This window comes from Myotis myotis, unplaced genomic scaffold, assembly GCF_014108235.1.
Source record: "Myotis myotis isolate mMyoMyo1 unplaced genomic scaffold, mMyoMyo1.p scaffold_m19_p_13, whole genome shotgun sequence".
In the NCBI taxonomy this organism is placed as follows: domain Eukaryota; kingdom Metazoa; phylum Chordata; class Mammalia; order Chiroptera; family Vespertilionidae; genus Myotis; species Myotis myotis.
In genome coordinates, this window is record NW_023416317.1 from 44,030,248 (window position 1) to 44,044,465 (window position 14,218).

Consider the following 14,218-nt stretch of genomic DNA (forward strand, 5'->3'; position numbering starts at 1 on the left):
GAAACTGCTCAACCACACACAAGAAAAGGAAAAGCTGAGTCTCCAGGTCTTGGTGCGTGTATGTCTCTGGCTGACTTCACATGGATGAATGGATGGATGTTAGTGTCATCTGAAAGTCAGTCCATTGTAGACAGGAGTGTCCACTATGATGAACCCTGCCATCACTTGGCAAACCATTCCAAATCAACCCCTGTTAACCCACTTTGAAAGATAGCACATGGTAGGGTTTTTAAAAAATCTTTATTGTTGAAAGTATTACAGATGTCCCCATTTTTTTTCCATCAACCCCTGCCACCCCTCACACACCCAGGGCTTCACCACACTATTATCTGTGTCCATGGGCTATGACTATATGCATAGAAGTTCCCCAGTTAATGTCCCCCCCAACCTTGTTGGCATCTCTCTGATGATTCGTGATGTTGAACATTTTTTTCATACATCTGTTGGTAATGTCTACTCAAGTCCTTTGTCTATTTTTTAATTGGATGGTTTCTGTTCCTAGTGTTGAATTATATGAGTTCTTTTTATATTTTGGAAATTAACCCCTTATCAGATGTATCATTAGCAAATATGGTCTCCCATACAGTTGGTTCCTATTTCTTTTTCTTTTTGTAATGTGTTTTAATTGATTTCAGAGAGAAGAAGGTGGAGAGAGAGAGAGAGAGAGAGAGAGAGAGAGAGAGAGAGAGAGAAAGAAAGAAACAGGGAGAAAGAAACATCAATGATGACAGATAATCATTGATTGGCTGCCTCATACACAACCCCTACTGGGGATCTAGTATGCAATCCAGGCATGAGCCCTGACTGGGAATCGAACCGTGACCTCTCAGTTCATCGGTCAATGTCAACTACTGAGCCACACTGGCCAGGCAGTGGGTTCCCTTTTCATTTTGCTGATGGTTTCCTTTGCTGTTCAGAAGCTTTTTAGTTTGATGTAGTCCCATTTGTTTATTTTTTCCTTTGTCCTAGGAGATGTATTGTTTATTTTTTCCTTTGCTTCTCTTGTCCTAGGAGATGTATTGATGAAAATACTGCTATGTGAGATATCTGAGATTTTGCTGCCTAGGTTTCTTCTAGGATTTTTATGATTTTGCAAGTTACATTTAAGTCTTTTATCCATCTTGATTTTATTTTTGTGTATAGTGTAAGTTGGTGGTCTAGTTTCATTTATTTGCACGTACCTGGCCAGTTTTCAAGCACCATTTATTGAAGAGACTATCTCTATTCCATTGTATGCTCTTGCCTCCTTTATCAAATATTAGTTGACCATATGGTATGGGTTAATTTCTGGGTTCTCTGTTCTTTCCATTAGTCTATATCCCTTTCTTATGCCAATATCAGGCAGTTTTTATTACAATGATTTTGTAGTATAGTTTGTTATCTGATATTATGATCCCTCCTACTTTGTTCATCTTTCTCAATATTGCCAAGGATATTCAGGGTCTTTTTTGGTTCCATATAAATTCTTAGAATATTTGTTCTAAATCTGTGAAGTATGCCATTGGTATTTTAATAGGGATTGCATTCAATCTATAAATTGCTTTGGGTAGTATGGACAAATATCACATGATCTCACATACATGTGGAATCTAATGAACTAAATAAACTGACAAACAAAATACGCCCAGAAGCATGAATGCATGGAACAGACTCACAGATCTCAGGAGGGAGGGCTGTGGGGGGACAGGAAGAGATTAATCAAAGGACATATGTACTTATATGCGTAGCCCATGGACACGTACAATAGTGTGGTGAAGGCCTGGGGTGGGATGGGGGCCAGGTGGAGACAAGCAAAATGGGAGATATTTGCAATACTGTCAATAATATATATATTTTTAAAGAAAGATAGCAGCCTGGCCAGCATGGCTCAGTGGTTGAGGATTGACCTATGAACCAGGAGGTCACGGTTTGATTCCAGGTCGGGGCGCATGCCCGGGTTGCAGGTTCAATCCCCAATGTGGGCATGTAGGAGGCAACCAATCAATGATTCTCTCTCATCATTGATGTGTCTATCTCTCTCTCCCTATCCCTTCTCTCTGAAATCAATAAAAAGTTAAAAAAAAAAAAGAAAGATAGCAAATTGTAAATGTAAATGTTAATTGATTTCTGTCTTGACTTCCCAGAGGTCATGGACCATGCCTTTAAATTCTTTATATTCCTCAGTGTTCTACACATAGCAGACCAGTAGATGTATGCAAGGTACTTGTTTGATCATTTTGAAGAGAATTGGGCAAAATGAGGAAAGTCTCCCTGACTTGAATGTATGCATGAAACATTTCAGTTTTCAGAACACTGTTAACTGTTGGTTTTCATGGTCAAAGCAGAAGTGGTGTGATTAGCTCTGCTTTGCCAATGTAGTCATTCTTGGATAGTGCACGACCTGCAGTTGGAAGTCTGACCAGTGTGGGAGTTCACTGTAATCACTGTTATGCTTCACACAGCAAGCACATTCCTTTGGTTCACCCCCACCTCACACACCCCAAAAAACTCTATTTAGAAAATTAATTTCTCCTTCATTTGTACTCCTGCTGAGAAATGAACATTTTTCAAATCAACAGAACATACTTTCTAAGAATATCTATGGTGATTTTTTTTAACAAAGGATTTTTTTTTTTTTTTTGCACTAAGTATATTAGTTTGTTAGGGCTGCCAGGACAAAATACAAACAGACTGGGTGGCTTAGACAAAATAAATACATTTTCTCACAATTCTAGAGGCTAGAAATCCAAGATAATGATGTCAGCAGGTCTGGTTTCTCCTCCTTGTTTTATAGTTGGCCTTCTTCTCCCTGTGTCTTCAGCTGGCCTTTGCTTTGAGTCCTAATCTCCTCTTAAGTAGAGATTGGGTTAGGACCCACCCATCTGACCTCATGTTAATTTAAGGACTCCTTTAAAGGCCCTGTCTCTAAATGCAGTCACATCCTGTAAAGGGTGAGGATTTCATCCTGTGAATTTGAGCATGGGACACAATTTAGCTCATGACATAAAGATTGGGCTGTTCATTTCTCTCATCTGTATCTTCTCTGCTCATGTTGAGCCTGCTTAAAATGAAGAATATTTTCCTTATGTGCAGAACCGAGCGATGCACACTGTAAGTGGTAAAATTATAATCACAGTATGTGTTGTCATGAAATGGTAAAATCTGTATTTTTTTTTCTTTTTTAGAAACTGAATAAGGATGGGAATTTTAAATTATTATTTTATCTTCTCTGAATGTATCCTCTCAGTTTTTATGTGCATTTTGAATTTAGATGTCATTAGAGATTCTTTAAAAATGCAAATCTGATCATGTCAGAGGCCTGCTGACTTCCTTTCCACATGGCCCGAGTAACTGGATTCAGACCTCAGACATCATTATCCCTGACATCATTATCTCCGACATGGCTCATCTTTCTAGCCTGTCTTCCTGCCTCTCTTCCTAGACATAAGCTGCCCTTCTCCACTATTATATGTGACTCTTCCTCTAGTTTCTGCCTACTCACCCTTCAAATATAGGCTTAAATGTCTTTTCTTTAAAGAAAACTTCACTGATTTCTAGCTCTAGCCTACAGACAAAGTTAGGTTCTCATGTTACAGTTTTTGTCTCTTGTTGTCTTTTTAAAAATAAATTTATCACAATCATAATGAATTCACTAGTTTATTCCTTCACCCACTGGATTGTACATTTACTGAAGTCAAATTTTCTTTTTTATTGTTGGATGGATAGATGGGTGAATGGTAGATTGCATAATTACCTTTCTATGAAGGTTTTGAATGACTAAATTCCAAGGAATGAATTTTAAAAATTTGAGCTCTAAATATGAATTATTGGTCACATTTCAATACTGAAACTTAGGTCTCTGGACTCTAAGTTGTGCATTTTCCAGTTTCGGAAAGTGGCATGTGGATTGTAAAGGAAATCTTAGGTTCAAAGCAAGCCCATGATTTCTCATGTCTAAGAAATCTCAAGAAAAATCTGGCTTGCCTCTCTTGTAAGAAGCCAGGAAGCTGAAACAAAATAAGTATTTCATTCTCCATTATCTTAGGACTGAAATTTCAAGAAGCAGGGTCCCATGTGATTTACCAATTTGAGGGAATGAGAAAAGAATTTTGGCTATTGCATACGTAAATAGACCTGCCCAAATTCCTACTTCCTCACACTTCAATATGTGCTCTGCATTTTCTCAAACAATTGCAGCTACTGCTTTAACTAACTTGATCATACACAAATGAACTCTTGCACACATTTCTGGCTTTTAAAATACTGTCTTTTTCCTCCTCAGCCTTTTTTATCAGAAGCTCACTTTCTGAACCACAAAACAGAAATACTTTGAGTCACAATTTCTGAATTCGTCCAAGGATAGTACATAGCTATAGCGAGTCAGAGAAGACAATGGATTACATGTAATGGATGCCTTGGGCCAATGGTTCTCAAAGTGTTGTTTCTAGGACAGCAGCACTCCCTGGGAAATTGTAGAAATGCAAATGCTTGAGCCCCACCTCAGACTACATCAGCAATGAGTGGGGGGTGGGTGGGGTGCAGCAGTGGGTTTTAACAAGCACTTCAAGTGTCTCTGATGCTCTCTAAAACTTGAGAGCCTAAGGACATAGGTTCTCAGAATCATCAGGAGGCGCTGTAAAAACTCAGATTGCTGGACCTCATTCTTAGAGATTTGTTCCAGATGGAGTGGATTCCGGTTGACGCCCCTATCACACTGTCCCACTTTCTCCAAGTATACTCATCATGAAGCCATCTCTCTCCCTGTTCCTCTAGGGAGAGACTGAGCCTTATATTTCTTAGTATCTTTCCTAGAACCTAGAATGGAGTCTGATGCATAATTGCCCCCCTGCTAAATTTTTGATAATGAACCAATGAAATCACTTTAAGTTCTTTGTGGGTTTGTTTTTTGTTTTGTTTGTTTGTTTACTAAAGCAATATGCAGGGAGATAGCGTTTCAGGAAAAACCAATTTTGAGACATTAGAAAAATCAACAGTAGCATTAGCCCAACTGTTCTTGGTTCACAAATTATTTCTTCCTCCAAAAGTTCACAGTGGCACTGGCATTATTAAACGAATCATAATTGGGAGAACGGCTAGCCTGTAATGTGGTAGTGAAGTGTACATGGCTCTTGTATTTTTCACCACCTCAATTCATGAAGCCGGAATCATTTTTTCATCAGGCTTCAGTTTGAATATTACCACTGGTCACTTCCATCCACCAGATGTGGTCCTTGATTCGTGTGTAAGAGATCCTCGAATTGTTTTGACTAGAAAGAAAACCCCACATTATTATCTTACCCTAAAGCTGCACATTAATCTTCTTTGATAACCATCTCTTCAAAGTAAAGGTAGTAGAATCTTCATTTTATATTTAAAACACTGAACTTCAAAGCACTGATGGGAATGCCAGTAGGGCGCACAGACGGCACAATTACAGGCTTTCCGAAGTTCCAGAAGCACTAGATAGTGTCTGAAATTACAGACTTTTTATTTTATTTTTTATGTTTTTAACTCTCTTGTAACTTAAACCAATTCGGTACGACCCACCCCCCTCCAGGCAGCATTTCATAGCCAAGTCATAAACCTCTAAAAACAGAAGTTTATGGTGGGAATGCTGATAGTCAGACAGACCACTACTGCAGGGCTGGTGGGTGCCCACAGACTCCCTTGCCTTAGAGGGTGTGGATCAGAGCATAAATCAGTCCTGGCCTGGAGGGACGGGACTGTGTGTTCGTCTTATCCATTTCCCATTCCCAGAAACATGAGACCGTTTGTCTAACAAAAATCACATTGAACAAGTATTATGAGAGGCTGGTAAAGCAGGACCCAAAGCAGAGAAGGGATGGGGGGTAAGTACTCCCCATCCAGCTTCAACATCTGGGAACATAGAACCTCTTTAAGAAGTGCATTTACTGTCCCCTGGTGAGCTAAAGAGCGTGAGAGACTGCTGAGCACAGAGACCTTTGTATTTGTAGTATTTCCCGCCCCTCTCCAGTGCTTTTAATTTGATTCTCATGGAGTTTTTGTTTGAATGACTTTTAACACAGAGGAAGCCCTGTGTCTCAATTCTCTTAACCAAATGAGCAAGTTTTCCAAATAATTTCAATTCTTCTTTTCACAAAGTAAAAAAAAAAAAAAAATCAGTCATGGTTACAGGCAGACAAATATCAGCCAGATTATTAAAAAACAATATAAATAGAGGATTAAAAAATTATTTGTATTCTTATAACTATGAATATCATTAAAATTTAATTGATTTGCCATTTATTGCCTGATCTGCTTGCTCCCTATCTTTCCTCAGCTGGCGAGATAAAATGAGAACTCTGGTTCAGAATAAATATAATGAAAATATAGGAATTTTAAAAATTATAAAGCAAATTGCCAAAACTTTTTTATTGGGCAATATGCACTTCTTTAAAATGACTGTCTAGCCCTTGCTGGTTTGGCTCAGTGGATATGTTTAAAGAGGGAAGGAAAACATATACTAGTATGTTATTGTTTTGTGATTACGAAATTGAAATGACCTGCCTCTGTAGAATGGGAGGGGGTTCTGAATATGACTTACCCATGAGAAACTGAAATGGGAGAACTCTGTTGCCCTAGATTGGAAGAGGTGGCCATTCAGTGTGCTCCGGACCTGTAAGATCTCTTTGCTCTCCCTGCTCTAAGCACAAAACATGGCAGGGACTCTTGGGCCATCCAAAAGCTGTGTGCCTTTGAAGTAGGCTGTCTGCTTCCAGCCAATAAAGAGGAGGAACTTGGACACATCGTTTGGACTACTAGTGTCAGTCTCTTTATTGAGTATCTTTCTTACATTCTCAGTTTCCTGTGAGTTGGACCCATCTACTTTCTGTGTGGTTATGAACACAGGTCTATGGGTCAGAAACAACTGAGCTTGCATCTTAATTCTGTACCTCCTATCTGTGTTCTAGCACTAGTTATTTAATCTCTCTGAGCCTCCTTTCCTGATATATAAGACATATTCATTCATTTATATTCATTCAGGTCATCTGATAAATATGTCTTGTGCACTGCTAATATGCCGGTAATTATTCTAGATGCAGTAATTCAGAGGTGTACACAAAAGATAAATATCTGCTTTCATAGGTGAATATTGTACTGAATCGAGACCAAAAGCATGCAATCAAACAAATACTAAAATATCAAATAATTAAAGATTCATGAAAACAGAGTAAAACATAGGGGTGCAGTGGAGAATATGGCAGAATCAGAGGCTGAAGTCAGGGACAGGAGAGCCCCCTGAGGAGAGAGCATTTAAGCTAAGATGCAAATGATAAAGAGGAACCAGCCAGGAGAGTCTCTTGGTGGGGTTGGGGAGTGAAGAGAGCATCTTTGGCAAAGGAAAAGGGGAACAAAAGATCCATGGTGAGGCCAAGTTCACATATTTGGGCAGCAGAAGAAAGGCAAAGTTGTTAGATCATAGAGGAAAGAAAAGAGATGTAATCTCTAACAATATCTAGGACTGGAATATGATTGCAGCTCAAAAGACTGATTAAAAGTGATGACGCATTCCAGTGCCTTTAATGGCAGGCTTTCTCATTGGTTTCTTTCCTTATCTCAGCTTTAATTTTTCAAATTTAATTTTCTCCTATTTCCGTACCCAAATTCTTTTTGAACGCTTAAACGTATGGTTAAAAGAGAAATTTAGCTTATGATGTATCTAGGTAAGGATGTGTCAATCTCGGGCAGGCAGTAATCTAAGCTAGAGAGAGAAGTGGTTCCTTCATTGAGTGTAAGAAAACTTTCCTCCCTTACATTTTTTCTTGAAACACACAGCCTGCGGGATAATGTTGTTTCATGATTATTGATAGTTTTATGATGTAGCCATCAGAGTGTGGGCTGGAAACAGAATTTTGCCCCAAATGGTTCAACTGAAGAGACTAGAATAAAAGGAGTATTTACAGAAGTGTGGGCAGAGTTAAGGAAACTGTCAAAGGAATATTAAGACACTCAGAGATGAGCAGCAGGAGGAAGCCTGTACCACCATGAGAGCTGACAGCAAGAGGAGGAGTGTTTCCAGAGCCCAGTGAGACCCCGTGCTTTGGAGCAGGGGCTGCCTGGATGAGCCATAGAGAGAGAGGGATACAGCTCCTGCCAGAGAGACAAGTGCCAAAGCAGAGAGAATGCGAAAGAGCTGGTCACACTTCTCTCTACTTTCCCTAAGTCCCCAATGGCTGAACCCAATGAAATGCCATCGGATAAGGGAGCAAGATGATACCATCCATAGAAAACTCACTTCTTTGGGGGCATAGAACAGAGCAGAGAAGACATATGAGAAGAGGTAAATGAAAAACACAAGTTCACATGGATAAGCTCACTTTCCCCCCCCTCTTGGCTCCATCATGAAAAAAAAAAAAAAAAATAGTGCAAGGTCAGCAATAACTAGCATCTGCTTCTTGCCGTGGGATTGGCACTTGATACAGGTTGGTAGGAATGATGGCGGACTGGCTCTCTGTAAAGGAGACAACTGCTCAACTCTAGGCCGTGGTGGCTGTGATGTCTTTTTTTTCTGATACCAAATATGTGTCATTTTCCCACAACAATTCTCCAATTCTCTGACCATAACTGGGAGTGCAACAATTCAGTTCAGTTCTGACTCTACCCAGAGTTATCCTCAGACTCCACAGGTTTAAGGGCTTAGTCTCACAAAACTGGCCCTGGGCTACCCACACTTCTACCAGGCCAACTGCAAATTCAGGGCTTCCCATAATCCCCCTCAGATTTGATAATTCACTGGAGCAAACAAAAGAACTCACAAAAACACTTTATGTATGTATACCGGTACTTTATAAAGGCTACAACTCAGGAACAGCCAAAAGAGATCCACAGGCAAGGGAGGCATGGGGATGCCTAAGAGCTTCCCTGCCCTTTCTAGGCACACCACCTTCCCAGAACATCAATGTGTTAACCAATCCAGAAGCTCCTGAAACCTGTCCTTCAATGGTTTTTATGGAGGTTTCATTGATTAAATTATTGGCCATAGTTGGTAGAGATCCATCTCCAGCTCCTCTCCAGTCCCTCCAGAGGTTGGAGGGTGGAATTGAAAGCTGAAACCTTCTGATCACTTGGTCTTTCTAGTGACTGGCCTCATCCTGAATCTTTCTAGGGGTCCCAAATTGAGTCATTTCATTAACATAAACTCAGATATGGTCAAAAGGGGCTTATTGTGAAGAACAAAAAACATTCCTATTACTCAGGAAATTCCAAGGGATTTAACAGTTCTGTGACAGGGACTAGGCCAAAAACCAAATGTATTTTTATTACACCATACTTGCCATATTAAAAAAACAAAAAACAAAAAACATGGGTCAAATCATCTCATTTTTAAGAGAAATCAGAAATTCAATTTATGTGAAGTCTTCCAATTTAAAATTTTGACAAGTATTTCAGATTTTCCAAAAACTCTTTGCAGCCCAAAGAAAACATCCCAGAAGGCTGGATTTGGCCCACAATTTCCAGTTTTGGACACCTGACATAGAACTCCAGTTAGTGGTTTTTAGCCCTGGCTGCACTCTGAAAGCACCTAGGTAGCTTTGAAAAAATATGGACCTAGCTTTCATGCCAAGCCAATTAAGTCAGCATATCTTGAGTTGGGGCCCAGACATTGCTATTTTTAAAAATAGTGTCCTGATAATTTTAATGTACAGCCATTATTAAATAAGCTTTTTCTTTTGAAATAAGTTTGGTTTTACAGAAAGTTACAAAGATAATACAGAGTTCTCGTCTACCGCACACCCAGTTTCACTTGGTATTAACACTTTACATTACCATGCCGTATTTCTCAAAATAAGAAACTGACATTGGTATATTGCTATTAACTGCTGCAACCTGGGCATGTGCCCTGACCAGGAATCGAACCATGACCTACCTCCTGGTTCACAGGTCGATGCTCAACCACTGAGCTATACCAGCTGGTGAAATCCAGGTTTATTTGGATTTCACCAATTTTTTTTCTTTCTTTTTTTTTAATTTATTGCTTAAAGTATTACAAAGGGTATTACATATGTGTCCATTTACCAATTTTTTTTTCATTGACATCCTCTTTCTGTTCGAGGATCCAGTCTAATGTACCATTTTCCAGTTAGTTGTCAGGTCTCGCCAGTCTGCTCTGTTCTGTGACAGTTTCTCAGTTTCCTGATTTTTCCTGAGTAGCACTAACCGGGTTTTCTGCAGAATGACTCCAGATCTGGGTTTGTCTGATTTTTCTTTCCATGATAGGATCCATATGATGTGCATACTTTTGGAATGAATACCAGAGAGGTGAAGTGCCCTTCTGGTCGTGTCATATCAGGGTGTATCTCCATATTTTAGAACAACCGCTCCAGTCAGTCGCGGCTGTGGTGGAATAGAGCTAGCAGGACCCACCCGGCTTCAGAACGGATTAAAGAAGATGAATATTGGAAATCAGGAGGATGACATGAGACCACCGGGGAGCTCCATCTCTTCCAAAGAAGCCACTTGAATTGAAAGTCAAGAAACACATGTTCTAGTCCAGGATCACCCACCGACCAGCCGCAGTCTCCTGGCGTTAGCTTCTGCACCTGGGTAATGTTGACGTTACCTGAGGCTCTTTCTGGTTTCGAATGGACATGATTCCCAAACTGGGGAGTGAGTTTCCATTAGTCAAATACCGTCCACACCTCTGTTTCCTAAGAGGATGTGCTGTAATGCTGAGCAAGACTACCCAGGTGCCGAGGTTTCTGCAAAGGGAGACAGCAGGGAGGCCACCCTGCGCCACTATGCGACATGTGTGACACTCGTATCCTTCGGGTGTCCAGGATCTGGCTGGAAGGAAACAAATTGCAAAAACTAAGAAGAAAACTCAAGTCATCCTCTCACCTTTGTTCCTGGGACTCCCAGTTATTCCTTCCGTTACAGTGGATTAAGGAGTAAATGACATAACTTGTTTTCAAAATGTCAGGCGTGCACATTGCAGTACTTTTAAGAAGCTTTTAATGCTGACCCTTGGCGTAAATCTTACCCGAAATGAGGGACGACTGCCTTGCAGTGTGGGATGTTTCTAAGTTGCCGATCATTTGCACAGAGCCTGTGATTGCAAAACCACAAAAATTTGGCAATAGTGAAAACCTCTAATTAAGCATAATAAAATGACAGGGCGGATTTGTTTTAAATACATGGTTGATCACGCTTATTGGTTTAAGGTCGTACCCTGAGAAGTCCTCTACTGGGCTTGAGATAGGTGGGCTGCAAATGGTTTTTGCAAAAACACTTCTTTACCTCTGCACGTCAAGCCTGACCCAGAACATTTTACTAATATTGGATCGGGCTCTCCGCTGATGTCATCTGCCTGTGGGAATTGTATTGGCTGTGAAATTAGCTCCTCTTCATAGCTGTTGAAAAAAAAAATGTTTAAAAAAAAATCACAATTCTGTGATGCATTTTGAATGACGGAAGCCAGGTTCCTAGGCACTGAGACAAGAAAGAATGTCAACCGGGGCCTTTAATGTGTGTTTATATTTAAACATCAGACCTAACAGAAAACCCTTAAGCTTTATACAATGATTAGAGCCTTGTAAGAACCTAATTAATGTATCATCGGGTGAATGGTTGGCCTGGCATGCGAGCTGCTCCGAGGGACGCGAGGGGGCTCAGGTACCTGCTAGGAAGAATAGATGCGGTTGTAGTGATTCAGTGGCCCGTCTGAAAGGGACATGTAAAGGCAGCTTTGTCTGGCGTGCTGCCTTTTCAGACTCACTTGATAATGCTAGTGTCAGTTTCAACTGAAGCGTGTGCCAGATTGCAGATAGCTTGAGCTGGCATTTCAAAGCGGTTAATTGTGAAACTTGAGAAGAAAATGGGCACATTCTTCAGAGGTAGCTTTTAAAATGCAATCTCCACCCCCCCTCCTCCACCCCAACCCTCACCTCCCCCCGATCCCCCCCCCACCTCCATGGGTCTCACTTTTGTTCTGCTCCCACATAAAATGCATGAGAAACACTGAGCGTTTCCCCTTGGCAGCTCTGATCTTGCTGTCTTTGCTGGGACTGTTTTGCCTTGTTAAAATGTGCCCCGTGTATTAAAATGAAATTGTCACTGCTGGGTGGTGCGGCGTAACACGGTTTGACACTAAGCGCCGGCAGGGATAGAAAACAGACTTTTATTGCATTTATTCTTTCAGAGAGGAGAGTCTCTAAAGCCTCAATGTAGACATTGACTTAGTTAAATCTGAATGAAGCTGAAGTGAACAATCTAGGCTGCTGTCTTTGTGTTCCTAGAAACAGCCCCCATCCGGCTTGATGAGGCTGTAAAACAGTCTTCAGAAAAGGCGGTCATATATAGAATCCAAAAAGGAAAACGAGCCTTTCAAACCAGGGCAGAAATGTTTTAGGTCGGTCGAGTGGGTTAGCCACGTGACGTTCTTCTTTAGCTATCTCTGGATTCCTTAAAACACATAATACAGAATCAACAAGTGCACACACACACACACACATTTACTGACACCATTAGGTTTTAGTCTTCATTTAGAATCCCATGTCATTTTAAAAAATATTTTCATTGATTTCAGAGAGGAAGGTAGAGGAGAGAGATAGAAACATCAATGATGAGAGAGAATCACTGATCCACTGCCTCCTGCACGGCCCCCACTGGGCATGGAGCCTGCAACCCAGGCATGTGCCCTTGACCAGAATTGAACCTGGGACCCTTTAGTGTGAAGGCCAATGCTCTCTCCACTGAGCCGAACTGGCGAGGGTAGAATCCTATGTCATTTTAAGACAAAGAAAAAGGGTTTGATTTGTAGGACTCTTGTAAGCAAGCTTTAGATTCTTAACTGCCTTTTACTGAGATGGGTACCCAGAGAGAGCCTGAATAGGGAAGGGGACTCTGGGGCATAAGATTTTTATTCTGTAGCTCTCCTGGAATAAAAATTCCATAAAGCAACATCTGTAGTCATTAAGGGCTTACATTTCCTCACCCATTCATGTCTCTACTAGGAGAGAAGGTTATTTTCCCTAAGAGACAATAGATAGTGGATCCTGTGGGAAGAGAGAAAGAACAGAATTAGAATTCTTTTGTTCCTAGAAATGGAACTTTCCTACTTAAAAAAAAAAGTTGGAGGACTTACTATAAAAGATTCACCAGAAAGAAAACTTAAAGAAGTTGAAAATTTGTACTTAGCTACTCCAAAATATTTGGAATGAGCAAGGTTTCACCTTGTGTTTCTAATCCAAATGTCTTCTGATTTGGGGGAAATTGTGAGTAAGCAGTTAACAAAATGCTATCTTTATATTTTTAACTTTTAAAGTTGCATGTTACTAAGATTAAAGAGTTTCTTTTTTGTTTCATTTGGACATAAAATCGGTTCATTCTTGTTGTTTATCAAAATAACACCTATGTTCATCCAATGGTCCAATGGATCAACCTAGGTGTTATTTTGATAAACAACATTTCAGTTCCTATAGCTGTAATAAATGCATAACTTCTTTGTCTTTTGCTTACATATTTTTTCCTTGTCTTATAAATAATATGATCCTGAAAACACATATAAGATTTAGAGGTAGAAAAGTTTTACAACTTGTGTCAAAGGGCTCCATTCCCAGAAAGCTCATATTCATAACAGAGCAGAACATTTAAATTATACTTTGCCTTTTAGACAAATTTCACACATTTCACTTACATCCTTTCATATGGATGTGTTCTGGGTTGTTGTTTTTTTAATTTTTGTCTCTACTGTGCTGTTTGTGGGACTTAATTTCCTTTAATCAGAGTAAACCCTTTATTTTTTATCTTTTCCATCCAATTTTATAAAGTAATAAAGCCCAGATATAGTTAATTTATTAAAATTGTTGCCAATACTACTCTACTTAGGATATGGTGATTCTGCCAATATTGAAATGATGATGGTATAGCTCAAAATGTTCATTCATTAGCTTCTACGTGAGATGACAAAATTTGGCACAAGAAACCCAGTTTAGGAACATTGTTATCTAGTATAAAAAAATCAAGGGCTGTTCAAAATGAAGAAAGTTCAGCACCTGAGGTTTGTGTATTTACATTCTCCTCTCACGTTACAGACACCAAGTAATTCTCTTTTGTATCTTTCTAATGGGTTATCAATGAAAGTGTCATGAAACTGATGACGGCACTACTATATTAACCATTATTTAGGCTGGAAGAGGTTGAAATAAAACACATCTCATCAATTTGCTTTGTGAAGTCCCTCTGCAGGATAGCTTAGTAGTTACAGAATGGCTTTGAT

At 39.9% G+C, this 14,218-nt stretch overlaps 1 protein-coding gene across 11 annotated transcripts in view; it reads left to right on the plus strand.

Annotated features, from left to right (window-relative positions):
* Window positions 1–14,218, plus strand: part of RBMS3 (RNA binding motif single stranded interacting protein 3) — a 623,837-nt gene that overhangs the window by 385,285 nt on the left and 224,334 nt on the right. The window lies entirely within an intron of this gene.